The following is a 13,159-nucleotide window of genomic DNA, read 5'->3' on the forward strand; positions in this document are numbered from 1 at the left end:
GCAGCTCTTTTGGTGTTTATCATAAAAACTCATACTGCAATAACGATAAAAGTAGAATTTATCTTACAGCCCTAGTTATAGCAGCAAATTAGTCAGATGGTAATCAGTGTATGTAATGTAAAGGTTTTCATTAGCCTAATTTCCCTTTAAAGGCCCTGTTTCCCTATTCACTTTTAATACTGTTGCTGTCTAATGATAAATAAGTATCTCTAAAACAGTAACTTTACAGGAGATAGGAATACCTTCTTAACCTTTAATTTAAGTTTTTATTTCAGGTAATTTTTAAGAATTTCTATTGGTCCATTTATCAAGGAAATTTTAGACAGTGTAAGTTTTTTTTTGTTGTTGTTAAAATTATGCAGTAAAACAAAAATTAACAAAAATTGAGATATTTGTTTTCATTGGACAGTGCAATATGGTCTATGGAAAATATTTTTTCTCTATTACAGGCACTTTAATGTATTTTGCATTATTCTCTTGGGAGAAATATACTCATTTGAATGAGGAATACAAAGCATGTTCCTTATTTTTCCAATTAAATTCCACTCAGTCTCTTTGTTATTACTCAATACACTCAATCCTTACACCAACTGCCTGGAATAATCAACTGTATTGCCAGTTAAAGACCGGGGCCTTGTATTTGTGTTTACATATGGATTGAGGAGCTGTCAGGTGCTGACGGATGGCGGGGCAGTCGGCGGGATCCACTCTTTACTCTAGCTCTACCCCGGGGCCATCGCGGCTCCCGCATGTCACTGCTTCTTTAACCACGCAGATGTCTCAGTTCTGCTGCTGCACACAACCAGACCAAACACAAAGCTTTAACACTCCCAGTATCTGATTCCTATGTGTAAACATAACCATATAAGCGATATAATGTGTAAAAGAATGCATTTACAAAGAGAGCTGGGTGACATTGCAAAAAAAATAATGCATTTTAATATTTTTCAAATAATGTTTTTAGTTCTTACAACTGAATGCTATTTGGAAATGTGTCAAATAGCATTATTTAAACTTATCAACTAAGCAAACTTTTTTTAAAGAACAGCAAGTAGCTTCCTTTCAGCTTACAAGCAGCTTTTATATTGAACAAGGTGCAAAAATAATCTCTTTACACATTCCCTGGCCAACAAAAAAAAGTCTCCACCTGGATTTAACTAAGGAAATGATCTGGGGTTGATGCTGCAGTTGGTCAGGTCTAGGTTCAGCAACAGTATGTGCTGAAAGAATGAGGTCAGCTGACCACCTGAATATACTGAATATAGACCAGGTTATTCCATCAATAGAATTTTATTTCTTCCCTGATGGCACGGACATATTCTAAGACAATGTCAGGATTCATGGTGCTGGAATTGTGAAAGAGTGATTCAGGGAGCATGAGATCATCATTTTCACACATGGATTGTTCACCACAGAGTCCAGAACTTAACCTCATTGAGAATCTTTGGGATGTGCTGGATGGAAGGCTTTGTACAGTGGACAGACACGACCATAATCAATGCTGCAAGATCTTGGTGAAAAATTAATGCAACGCTGAATTAAAATAAATCTTGTGACATTGTAGAAGCTTATTGAGACAATGCCACAGTGAATGCATGATGCAATCAAAGCTAAAGGCGGTCCAATGAAATATTAGAGTGTGTGAGCTTTTTTTGGTGAAGACTTTTTTTTTGGCCAGGCAGTGTATTTCAATTAAGAAAAAGTGCAATACATGAAAATTACTGCCACATGAAAGAATCCTTCACAGTTTTCTTAAAATAAATCATAAGCATATCTGCTCAGATTCCCTCTGGCAGCTTATATATGTGAAGATGTACAATTAAAAACATTAATTGGATTAACCTCCCAGCCCTAGCCTTCAATCATGTTCGTATTCTGAGCATGGAAGCACTGCTGGGAGCAGTCTGGATATTTTGAATTCGCCACTGGATTATAAGTCCTCAAACCTTGTTTACGAACTTCCTCTCTCAAATATTTGTGATCCAGTCCCCTGCTCTGAGTTATTAAACTATTTGTTTAGCTCAGGGTACTGGTAATCAGGCAGAGCCTGATGTAAACACTAGCACTCTTTCTTCCACTCCTGTGTGTATATGTGTATGTGTGTGTGTGTGTTTGAGTGTGTGCGTGTGTGTGTGGAGAGCATGGAAGAGACTGTTCATGAGGATAATGACTTCAAAGCAGCATTGTCTGAGGTAATCAGCGCAACCAACAAACCACTCAAGAGGAAAAAAGCTGCAGGTTTGACTCACACCAAATCATATTCATTGATTGCTACATCACATCCTCTTATTTACACTGACATCAAATGAAAAGGTTTAATCACAGAACTGATTTCACGTTGAAACAAGTGATCTCCTGAGTTAAAAAACAATTTATGGATTGCACGCTTAGTTACATATGCAGACTTTCTCTCGGGTGTAAAGCTAGACAGAGTGACGTGTTAACAGTTGAGTCACTTTAAAAAGCTGTTGTGATCTGGAGTAACCCCTGGCCTGGAGGTTCTTTATATGTTGGCCTGACCACAAATTGTAATGTTTATTTTACATGTGGGCTCTCTTTAATGAATGTTGGTTAATTTATGTTTAAATACGTTTCTTATTGTATTGTGTTGTTGCAGCGGGATCCATCCATCTACTGACCTAAAATGTGATATGCGATAATACTGTAAAATATTCTGTAATTCATGTAAAATGCAATAAATTTAGACCCAAACCTCTCCAAGGTTTTTCAACAGTTGGCTGCAGTCATTTTTCTACAGCTAAATGAGTTTGTTCATTGTAGACTCACTCTATTTCACTCTACCTCACTCTGCCTCCAGCCTAGTTTTGTCACATGATCACAGATTACTGTAGTGTGAAGAGCTCCCTCTGTTGGTGCACATGGGTAATGCATGTTTCTGTTATTCACACATAACAAGAGTTGTTATCACAACTCTTATTATTCAAATCATTCTAATGATAAAAATACATTTCTTTACAGTCCTTACATCTGTCATTGTTACATTACAAAGGACACAAGACTGAACAAAATCAGAGACTCTGCATGAAAGTAAAAAGATAATACATTTATTTAATATTCAAGCATAATCACTTTTCTCCAATTACTAATCAATGTCCAATCTTCCTTTCTGTAAAACACTTTAACCATCTTCTGTGCATTATTCTAAGGTGTTTCCACAGATTTTATATGATATTATTATATTAAGGTTAAGGGACTGTAAGGACTTGCATTATTATTCTACTGTAGATGCTTGTCATCTTTTCATTTTTAGATTACTTTTACAGGTTTCGCTGGTGTTAATTGAATCTATTCTTTCTTTACCGTCTAATGGCTGTGTTTCCTGTGCTATTGGGTGCGACAAGCGGCATGCATTATCAATCCACCCCAGTGCTTAACAGTTGGAGAGGTGTTCTTTTAATTAAATTGCACACTTTTGTTTACTGAGAAAAAAACATTTTTTTCAGAAATCAACTTCTCTTCTACTTAATGTATGTATATGTATTGCATTGCATCTGTAATCCCTCCATCATAAGAAAACCTTGTTTTTATAGACTTTTAGAGTATTACACTGGCATACCAAATGGCATTGGGCATATTATCATCTTTTATGACTTTTGCCATGTCCAATGGAAGCTAAAGAACAGTACCCTGACCTGAGGGATGTGTGTATATGGGGCTTCTGTACTTAATATAGAAATGATTTCTGCCAAAGTCGCTTGTCTGTTCGCATAGATAATACATAGCTGACATTCTGGACTAAGGAATACTACAACCATCCATCTGGAGCCTTGGCTGTGTCCCAATTGTGCACTTCATACTAATCTTAGCAGTGGGGGGTTGGTAGGTTAGTACACAAAATATTAACATACTAACCCATTTTGTACTAACAGGAAGTGATAAAGAAAGTTATTTATTTATTAATTTTCCTCATATTTTCTTTATAAACGATGAGAATAATGTTTTACATTTTGTAAGTTTGAATATGTTGCTAATACTCCTATATGTCCTGCTGCACCTCACTGCAATTAACTGCTGTGGTTTGTCTTTATCTTAATTTTTTTCTACTATTGTTCTAGACGTGGGTAGCTCCTCTCTTTCTGTTTGGCATTGCATTTTGGGATAATGGTGTCTGAGTATGTATAGTGCATATTTGAGTATACACAACCTAAACAATTTTATCTGTACTACATACTACATAGTCAAAAACTACTTGGACGCAACCCTTCTGTTAGACCTTGCTCACAAGATAATACCTCACATCTTATGCAGATGTGGGCTTTCCCAGTCTTTCCCTGAAGTAAAAGTTTATCTTTATTAATTAAAACACTGCTTATCCATGACTTTTGATATGCCATGGTAAAAAGCCCAGATACTTGCTCTTTACACTGAGTAATCACTTTATGTGAAAGAGACCAAATGAATGTTTCCAGAACTATACTGAATAAAATAATTACATAATAACAAATAATACGTTTTTTCCATTCTCTTCTAAAATTACCGTTTTTGAAATTTAGGGTTTTTTAAGACAGTGGATGATGTTTATTATTGCGTCCATTGGCCAAACACTTCACTGAACAGATGGTTTCAGTCTGGGGGGAAAACGATGGAGACACGCTGCAGGGTAGACACTCTATTTGATCTAAGATGTCCCATCGCAAATGTACGCAGTCATGCATGCACACACACACACACACTCACACACGCACGCACACACACACACACACACACTCACACACACACACACACTAACACACTAACACACACTCACACACACACTCATGCACACACACTCAAACACATATGCACATACGCTCACACAAAAAAAACTTGCTGTGCACATCAATGATCTCATTTGTGAATAGATGCTGAGCCTTATGTTAGAAACCTAACAAGCTTGTAAAAAGCTTGTCAATAATTAGTGTTTGCAGTACAGTAACAGCATACAACCTAATCAATCCAGTTCCAGCCTGCTGACATCTTAATTATCTTAATCTTACAGCTAAACAAAAGATTCTTGAAGGATCAACAGAGTTCCTACAGTTTATTAGAGCTCATCTAATAGGTAAGAGACACTTCTCTTTTATCTGAACTCAATGTACTGGTACCAGTTAAAATTTGGACATACATTCTCACTCGTTGTTTAATTAATTTTCTACATGCAGCATTTTAGATTAATATTAAAGGCATCAAAACAATTAAGGGACGCATAAAATTACGTAGAATAACAAAAAAAAGTATTTGTCCTCCACAATCCCCTGACCTAAACCTGATGAACTGAGATAGTGATTTGGGATGAGCTGAAGCTTCACAGTGTGAAGGAAAAGCAGCAGCTATTGTTCATCACCTCCAGGAACTCCTTCAAGACGCTGAGAATACTATTCCAGGTGACTCTCCCTCATGAAGACACACTTAAAAATATCAAATCTGTCCTGTGGCTACAAATCTAAAGTATAAAACTTATTCTGGTTTGTTTGACACTTTTTAAACTTGACTGTTATTTATCGTGAAATGTATTGGTATAATATTGATTTTGAAAGACCTTAATGTTATAAAACTTTAAAATAAAGGACTTACCAAAATGTTGTGCAATAAAATAACCACTTTTGGTTCTATAAAGCACAAATTTTAAAACATAAAAAACCTTCTGTTGATGTAAAGATTCATTTCTATTTGAAGAGGTTCCCATATTACATGGAACCAAAAGTGGTTCTTGTGTTAAACTGTGCAATTAACAATGTATCAAATGTTTGTTTCTAGGAATTTACTTGGCCAAAAGTGGACATAAACTGGGTATTAAGACTGCAAAGATTAGTCAATATAATCAACAATGTCGATTATAAAAAATTGTCGACACCAAATGTTCATTGTTGACTATTCGTTCATTTGTAGCACTAAACAAAGTACTAGAGACAAAAACACAATGAAAGAAGAGTAATGTGCTCACTCATTTTACAACACCAAAAGTGCCCAAACACAACAAATTACAAATTTCTTCACTAAACAGCAGCACTTTTTTACATTTAAACGGCAATGTTCTGGACGTTTCAAAAGCATTTAATTCCCATGTTCAGCTGTTTTTATTGTTTGAAAGCGATAGAGAATCCTAGAGGAAGGAGCCACATCCACAGAAACCAGAAATGAAGAGCATGGCAGAACATAATCGTCAACTAATCAACTAATAGGAAAAATAATCATCAGATGAGTACAGATGAGAACTACCAAAATCATTAGTTGCAGCCCTACTGGGTATGGGAACATATGGGCTGTAGTCTTTGACGCTAAACAAATAATGGTGCACCAGTAAAGTAGAGGTTACTTAGAAATGTTTTTGAAATGAGAAAAAAATGGGTTTTTGATACACTGAATCCGGTATCACATATCACTGCCCGACCACACACCACATCATCCAGTACATCTGGCAAACTGTGCAGCAATAGACCTAAAAATTGCATCTGTATAGTATGTGTTTCAACTTAAATAGCCAGTTAGCATAAAAAGATATGTGACTGGGCTGCATAAAGCGTGTAATGAAGGCTTGTCTTTTTGTGCTGTACTGATATGAAAGGCATTTGTGTGAGGTATAGCTCTGTAACATTCCCCATCACACACTACGCTTCACTGTACTAAATTTGCTTTTATGCTTAGTCAGGAAGTCGAGATAACAAACCCTGATATGAGAAGAGTTTCCCCCTGTGGCTTCTGATCTCTTTAGAGAAAGTTCTCGTGTGACAGCCAAGATAGTAGCTCTCAAACACACTTCAGAGGCTGCGGAAGACTTGAAAATTGCAATTCTCGACATTTTGTCCATGACAGGATCCTGCCTATCAGTACCTTACTAATCATAATGCCTATATCTCTGTTGGGGCTATGCTTTAAATCTACTGAAGCCAACATTTTTACTCATACATACTGATGCTGCATCAGCTTCGGCCAGCAATTTCACTTCTAAAGCAGGTGCCAGTTTTTCCATCTATTGCTCAGAGGTCTGGACATGCAGTTTTTAATGCGCTGTGTCCAGACGTTAGACAATCAACTTAATTTCGTTAGATTTATTCCTGGTCTAATTGTATTGCTCGCAATGGCATTCCATCTCATCATCATTAACTCACTTAAGAGGTAGAGGAACTCCGGGCCACCATCAAATCAGTGACCACACCCCAGCCAAGCCGGTGCAGACCTCCATATATCAACGAATGCTTGATCCTCATGTGGTGCCTAGTGAGATTTGATTGAGTAGTAAACAGTGAAATGCTTTTTAGCATCTGGCCGCTGTTCAGTTGATGGAGCACAGTAACTCTACTCAGTAATCAATAATAAATGTCAAATGTGTAGATGGTGCATGCATTAAGCACACAGAGTAGACCACTGTTCAGCAGTGCAGTTAACTTGGTGGTGGCATATCTAAATTATACATTTTTATCAAGTCGTTTGATTTTCTTTTGCCATGTGTTTCTTTCTGCTTAGAGGAGGCACTCTTGATAGAATATCTTAAAAGAAACAAAGTCAATAAATGTTTCTCTATATCAAGAATGTGATGAATGGACTTAAAAACAAATAATTATTACTACATTAAATGATAGTATTGTAGACTACAAACTAGGGGTGGGCGATATGGCCCTAAAATAATATCACAATATTTCATGGTATATTCGTAATAACAATACTCTTGACGATATGACATTTTTTTTTTCTTTTCCCTAAGAATACACAACTGCACAATACTAATAATTCACTCCATATACCTCCATATATCCAGTGCTGCAGTAAAATTATGATACTGGATATAATCTGTCTCTAGTAGATATATAATGGGAAATGATAACAGTGTGAATTTTTCTTTTGCTAAAAACATCAAAAAAGTAGTACCCTCATGTGATAATTAGGGATGAGTGATATGGCATGATATTTTAGGGTATAATATCGTTCACGATATTCAAAAATGTTGGCGATATTATCGCGTACAATATGATATGGCACACCCCTACTACAAACACTAATCACCCCCTCCCCCTTTAGATTATTTACTATATGAGCCTTCCAACATAGTAGTATAATCAATCATTGTATCAAATGAACTAAGATTTTAGAACTTTACTACCTACCCATTTCTAACATATTGGTTAAAAAAAGAATCAGGAGCAACGTTTATACGAACTTAAAAACGTATAATTGTGGCTCTGAACAACATATTTAGCCATGGTCTCTGCACGCTTCTCATATTTCTCCTCATCTTGTATTTTACACACTTTGACTGCCATTCTTAAAGGAAACTTTTATACATATTTATTTTATATGTGTGGACATTTTCTTACTTCTGTACATACTATTTTACCTGGTTATTGTGTGAACATTTATATTTTTATTGATATATTCTCCTGCTATATTTACACCCATTCTAATCTCACAGGGCATCACCAGTAAGACGTACACAAGACGCAGATGGGCATAATATTTGGCATACTCAAAGTTGCTGTTGGCCCTCATATCTCATTAGCCAGTCCCTACAATAACTGACATCAGTGCCATTAACGCTTCTTCATTCTTTATTCATTTTTTTTATTCAAGTGACAGAGCAGCGTTTCCGAAAAGGTCGCATGAGCCATTTTTCACTGTCCAGCATGAGCCTTAATCAAAACCATATGCTCCAGAGTGCCTCCAGCTTTAGCATCTGCAAGGTTGAAACACACACACACACAGTCCTCACACACTTTTCTCACACATACACACACAAACACACATTTCTTGGCTGGCACAGAATTCCACAGCCTGTGTCTCCTCTCTCTCTTTCTTTCTCTTTCTCTCCTCTCTCTCTTTCTTTCTCTTTTTCTTTCTCTCCTCCCTCTTTTTCTTTCTCTCCTCTTCTCTGTTGACCAAACATGTTTAGGGAACCAGTCTGCCCAGAGGGGGCTATAAAGGATGGCACATGTCCACACACCACAGTTTAGGTTTTCATGTGGACTCACTCATTTCACCACTCTGTTCTCACACTGGAAGTGCACTGTAGTCTATAGTACCAGTAGTCTATATACATCCAGGGTGTGTATAGTGTATAGTGATCCTTCTTAACACCTGTGCTGCTCCATATAGGAGCAATCGGATCAATCAATTCCCCTCATGCTGCTGCTGCTCATGTTCATGCTTGATGATGGAACACTACTAGGCTAGATAACAAACAAACCTGTTGGCACTTCAGATGTGGCATCAAGAAATTGGCTCATTAGACATTAGACATGTCTTTTTTTTAGGATTTAAGCACATTCAGCAACATAACATTCACCCCAGCTGTAAATACATTTTAAAGCAGAGCGTTCTCTGTCTGAAAGAAGACTACTTTAAGCTCAATTATTATTTGTACTAGTAAGTGGGTTAATATGCAATACTGTGACTCCAGATATAAGAATGATTTTACTTCACATCAACACTTACTTACTTTACAATAAGAATTTCCATGTCTTCTGCTGCAGAAAGGTGAGGAGGAACTCATGAGACTGGTAATAATTTCTCTCATATTTGAAACAAACCTAAACAAAAGGCATTTTAAATGTTGCTGCTGCTGCTCCTGTTCATGCTTGATGATGGAACACTACTAGACTAGATAACAAACAAACCTGTTGGCACTTCAGATGTGGCATCAAGAAATTGGTTCATTAGACATTAGACATGTCTTTTTTTTAGGATTTAAGCACATTCAGCAACATTAACCCCAGCTGTAAATACATTTTTTAAAGAGGAACATTCTCTCTTTGAAAGATAGACTACTTTAAGCTTTTTTATGTGTACTAATAAGTGGGTTATTATGCAATACTGTGCCATGGTAGACATTCCCAACAATAAAACATGTCCTTTTCTGACAGGACAATGTGGAATTTTCTCTTCACTCTTGTTATATGAAGGATTTCGCTTCACATCAACACTTTGATGAATTTGCATGCCTTCTGCTGCAGAAAGGTGTGGAGGAACTTACTAGACTGGTAATAATGTCTCTCACATTTGCAACAAACCTAAAAAAGGCATTTTAAATGCTGCTGGTGCTGCTGCTAATGATCATGCTTGATGATGGAACACTACTAGGCTAGATAACAAACAAACCTGTTGGCACTTCAGATGTGGAGTCAAGACATTGGCTCATTACAAATTTGTCTTAGTTTTGTTTTAGGATTTAAGCACATTTAGCAACATTAACCACAGCTGTACATACATTTTAAAGCAGAGCATTCTCCCGCTGAAGGACAGGCTAATTTAGGTTAAATTATTATTTGTATTAGTAAGTGGGTTATTATGCAATACTGTGCCATGGTAGACATTCCGAACAATAAAACATGTCCTTTTCTGACAGGACAATGTGCAATTTCTCTTCACTCCAGATATAAGAAAGATTTTACTTCACACCAACACTTACTTTCTTTAATATAAAAATTCCCATGCCTTCTGCTGCAGGAAGGTGTGGAGGAACTCACGAGAGTGAGTGTTGCTGCTGCTGCTGCTCATGTTCATGCTTGGTGATAAAACACTACTAGGCTAGATAACAAACAAACCTGTTGGCACTTCAGATGTGGAATCAAGACATTGGTTCATTAGACATTTTCTTAGATTTTTAAGAATTTAAGCACATTTAGCAACTAGTAGGTGGGTTATTATGCATTACTGTGCCATGGTAGACATTCCCAACAATAAAACTGTGAAAAAATGTGGAATTTCCACTTTATTCCGGATATAAGAAGGATTAAACTTTATATCAACACTTATTTTCATTAGTATAAGAATTCCCATGCCTTCTGCTGCAGGAAGGTGTGGAGGAACCCAAGAGACTGTGAACCATTTCTCTCACATTTGCAACAAATCTAAACAAAAGGCATTTTAAATGTTGTTGCTGCTCATGTTCATGCTTGATGATTGAACGCTACTAGGCTAGATAACAAACAAACAAACCTGTTTGCACTTTCAAAGCAGAGCATTCTCTCTCTGAAAGATAGACTACTTTAGGCTTAATTATTATGTGTACTAGTAAGTGGGTTATTATGCAATACTGTGCCATGATAGACATTCCCAACAATAAAACCTGTCCTTTCCTGACAGGAAATGTGGACAGGACATTTGTCTCTTCACTCCCGATATAAGAACGATTTTACGCCACATCAACACTTACTTTCTTTAATATAAGAATTTCCTTGCCTTCTGCTGCAGGAAGGTGTGGAGGAACTCAAGAGACTGAGAATATTTTTTCTCACATTTGCAACAAACCTAAACAAAAGGCATTTTTAATGTAGTATTTTAAAGTTGACCCATTTCGTACTCACAGTGCCTCAGTCTTGCTCTTGGTCCTTCTGCTTCTTTTCTCGTGCCCACCACCTCTGCAATCATCTGCTCAGGCTAGCCCAGGCGTGGACTGCTGCTTGCCGCCTGGCTCATCAGCAGCCGAGTTGCCGTGTGCTCCGATACACCACGATATACAACTCCACATCCCTCCCTACCGAGTCCGAGTTAAAGAAAAAGAGGGGAAACCTCCTGGAATGAAGATCCCCTGACTGAAGCTAAAAGCTGTTGCTCTGTTCACTCTCTTTCTCTCGTGTCTTCTGAACCGCTCTGAGAGGAGTACTCTCTCCTCCTCTCCTCACTACAGACTACAGCTGCGTGTGTGTGTGTGTGTGTGTGTCTGGAGCGCTGCTTCTCCCGCTCCCATCACTGAAACACCTCTCCACCTAAAGCGAGTGAGGATGACTAATGGTACCAGTGGGCTACAGCGGGCTCGTGCTCTACGGGCTGCTGCGCGTTTCAGGCGCTGCTTTGCGTTCTCTACGCCCACATAGGCGACTCGGTTTAAGCGTAAAAGAAAAGCAGCCAATGCACAAGTTTCTCAGATGATTAAAAAGCATCAGAACAAAAATCTCTCACCAGGATCAGACAGTAATCGATAGTCAATATCTTTAATTTAATCGTTTTTCTGGCGCTAAAAAGTTCTAAAATGTAAAAATAAAAAACAAACTTTTTCTTGTATTCAAAACTGCATGCTTTTATTGTTTCGGACACCTTTAATATAAACATTTTTATTTTTCCTACATTGTAAACTAATACTAGTCATTCAGTCTATGAAGAAACACATAAAAAATCATGTAGTAAACTAATGAACTTATCCTGTGCAACAGATAAGATGATGCTTTTCCTTTCCTGGGATGTTCCGGATGAGAGCAGTTTCATCATTCAACATTTTTTGATATTCTTTGCAACTGCAAATGAGGATACTTTTAAAAGTTCCTGATTTTTTTTATGCAGACTGACTGATCTTCATTTTTTAAAGTATTTTGTTTTCTTTACTTAGCTGAGTAGCTCCTGCCATAATATAGTCTTCCTTTCGTGGGTTGGTCCTGATGGGAGCCAGTTCCATCATAACGTTTTTGACGGTCTTTGCTACTGGACTTGACAATACTTTCAAAGTTCTTGAAAATTTTCGGTTGACTGGCCTTTATTTCGTTACTTAGTTGAGTAGTTCTTGCTAAATTATAGATTAGAACATTACTCAAATAGGGCTATTCACTGTATACCAACTCTACCTCTTCACAACACAACTGTTGCTGTCAAACAACAAAAAAGGCAAAAAATTAAGTAATTAAATCTTGATAAGTTCAGCAGTTAACTGAAAGCCATTACAGGTGACTTATTTTCGCATGTAAATGGAGTATAAATTCATCTTTGCAAAGGCTACATTAATGATTTCATTTTGTTTTTGTTATGAAAGTCAGACTTAACTGTGCCTTGGAATATGCTGAGAATAATTGTAACACTTCTTCATGAAAAATGCAACTCAAGGTGTCACTTGGTCAAAGGTGCCCAAATATTTGCATAAGCCTGTTTCTTTACTACTGATACTAAATAATATGGATTCGTTGGCATAGATTATTGTGACCTTAATCTTAGATGCTGCACTGTCCTATTCTATTGCACATATTCTTCCAGTGAGACAAATGTTGTGTGCTCACAGTTGAATGTATGCATCAGCAACAGGTACAGCATAAATGTTGCTAAAATCCCAAGTTAGGAGTGGTGTCTGGATTCTTTGTGGACATGGTGTTTGTGTAACCTAGTTCAGTTACATGCTGCCACCTACTGGTGCAATTATTTTTTTCTCCTAGTGGAAACAAATTAAAAATCAGAGTTAGAATGG

The 13,159-nt window shown here is 37.1% G+C and overlaps 1 protein-coding gene across 2 annotated transcripts in view; it reads right to left on the minus strand.

Moving 5' to 3' along the window:
• LOC103043026 (metabotropic glutamate receptor 4) overlaps positions 1-13,132 on the minus strand; it is a 225,924-nt gene extending 212,792 nt beyond the window's left edge. For both annotated transcript variants that reach the window (XM_007253293.4, XM_007253294.4), the window contains exon 1: positions 11,298-13,132. The gene's annotated coding sequence lies outside the window, so the exon portion shown is untranslated. The remainder of the gene's footprint in view (positions 1-11,297) is intronic.
• Positions 13,133-13,159: the final 27 nt, after the last annotated feature.

The sequence above is a fragment of the Astyanax mexicanus genome, chromosome 5, assembly GCF_023375975.1.
Source record: "Astyanax mexicanus isolate ESR-SI-001 chromosome 5, AstMex3_surface, whole genome shotgun sequence".
NCBI lineage: Eukaryota > Metazoa > Chordata > Actinopteri > Characiformes > Acestrorhamphidae > Astyanax > Astyanax mexicanus.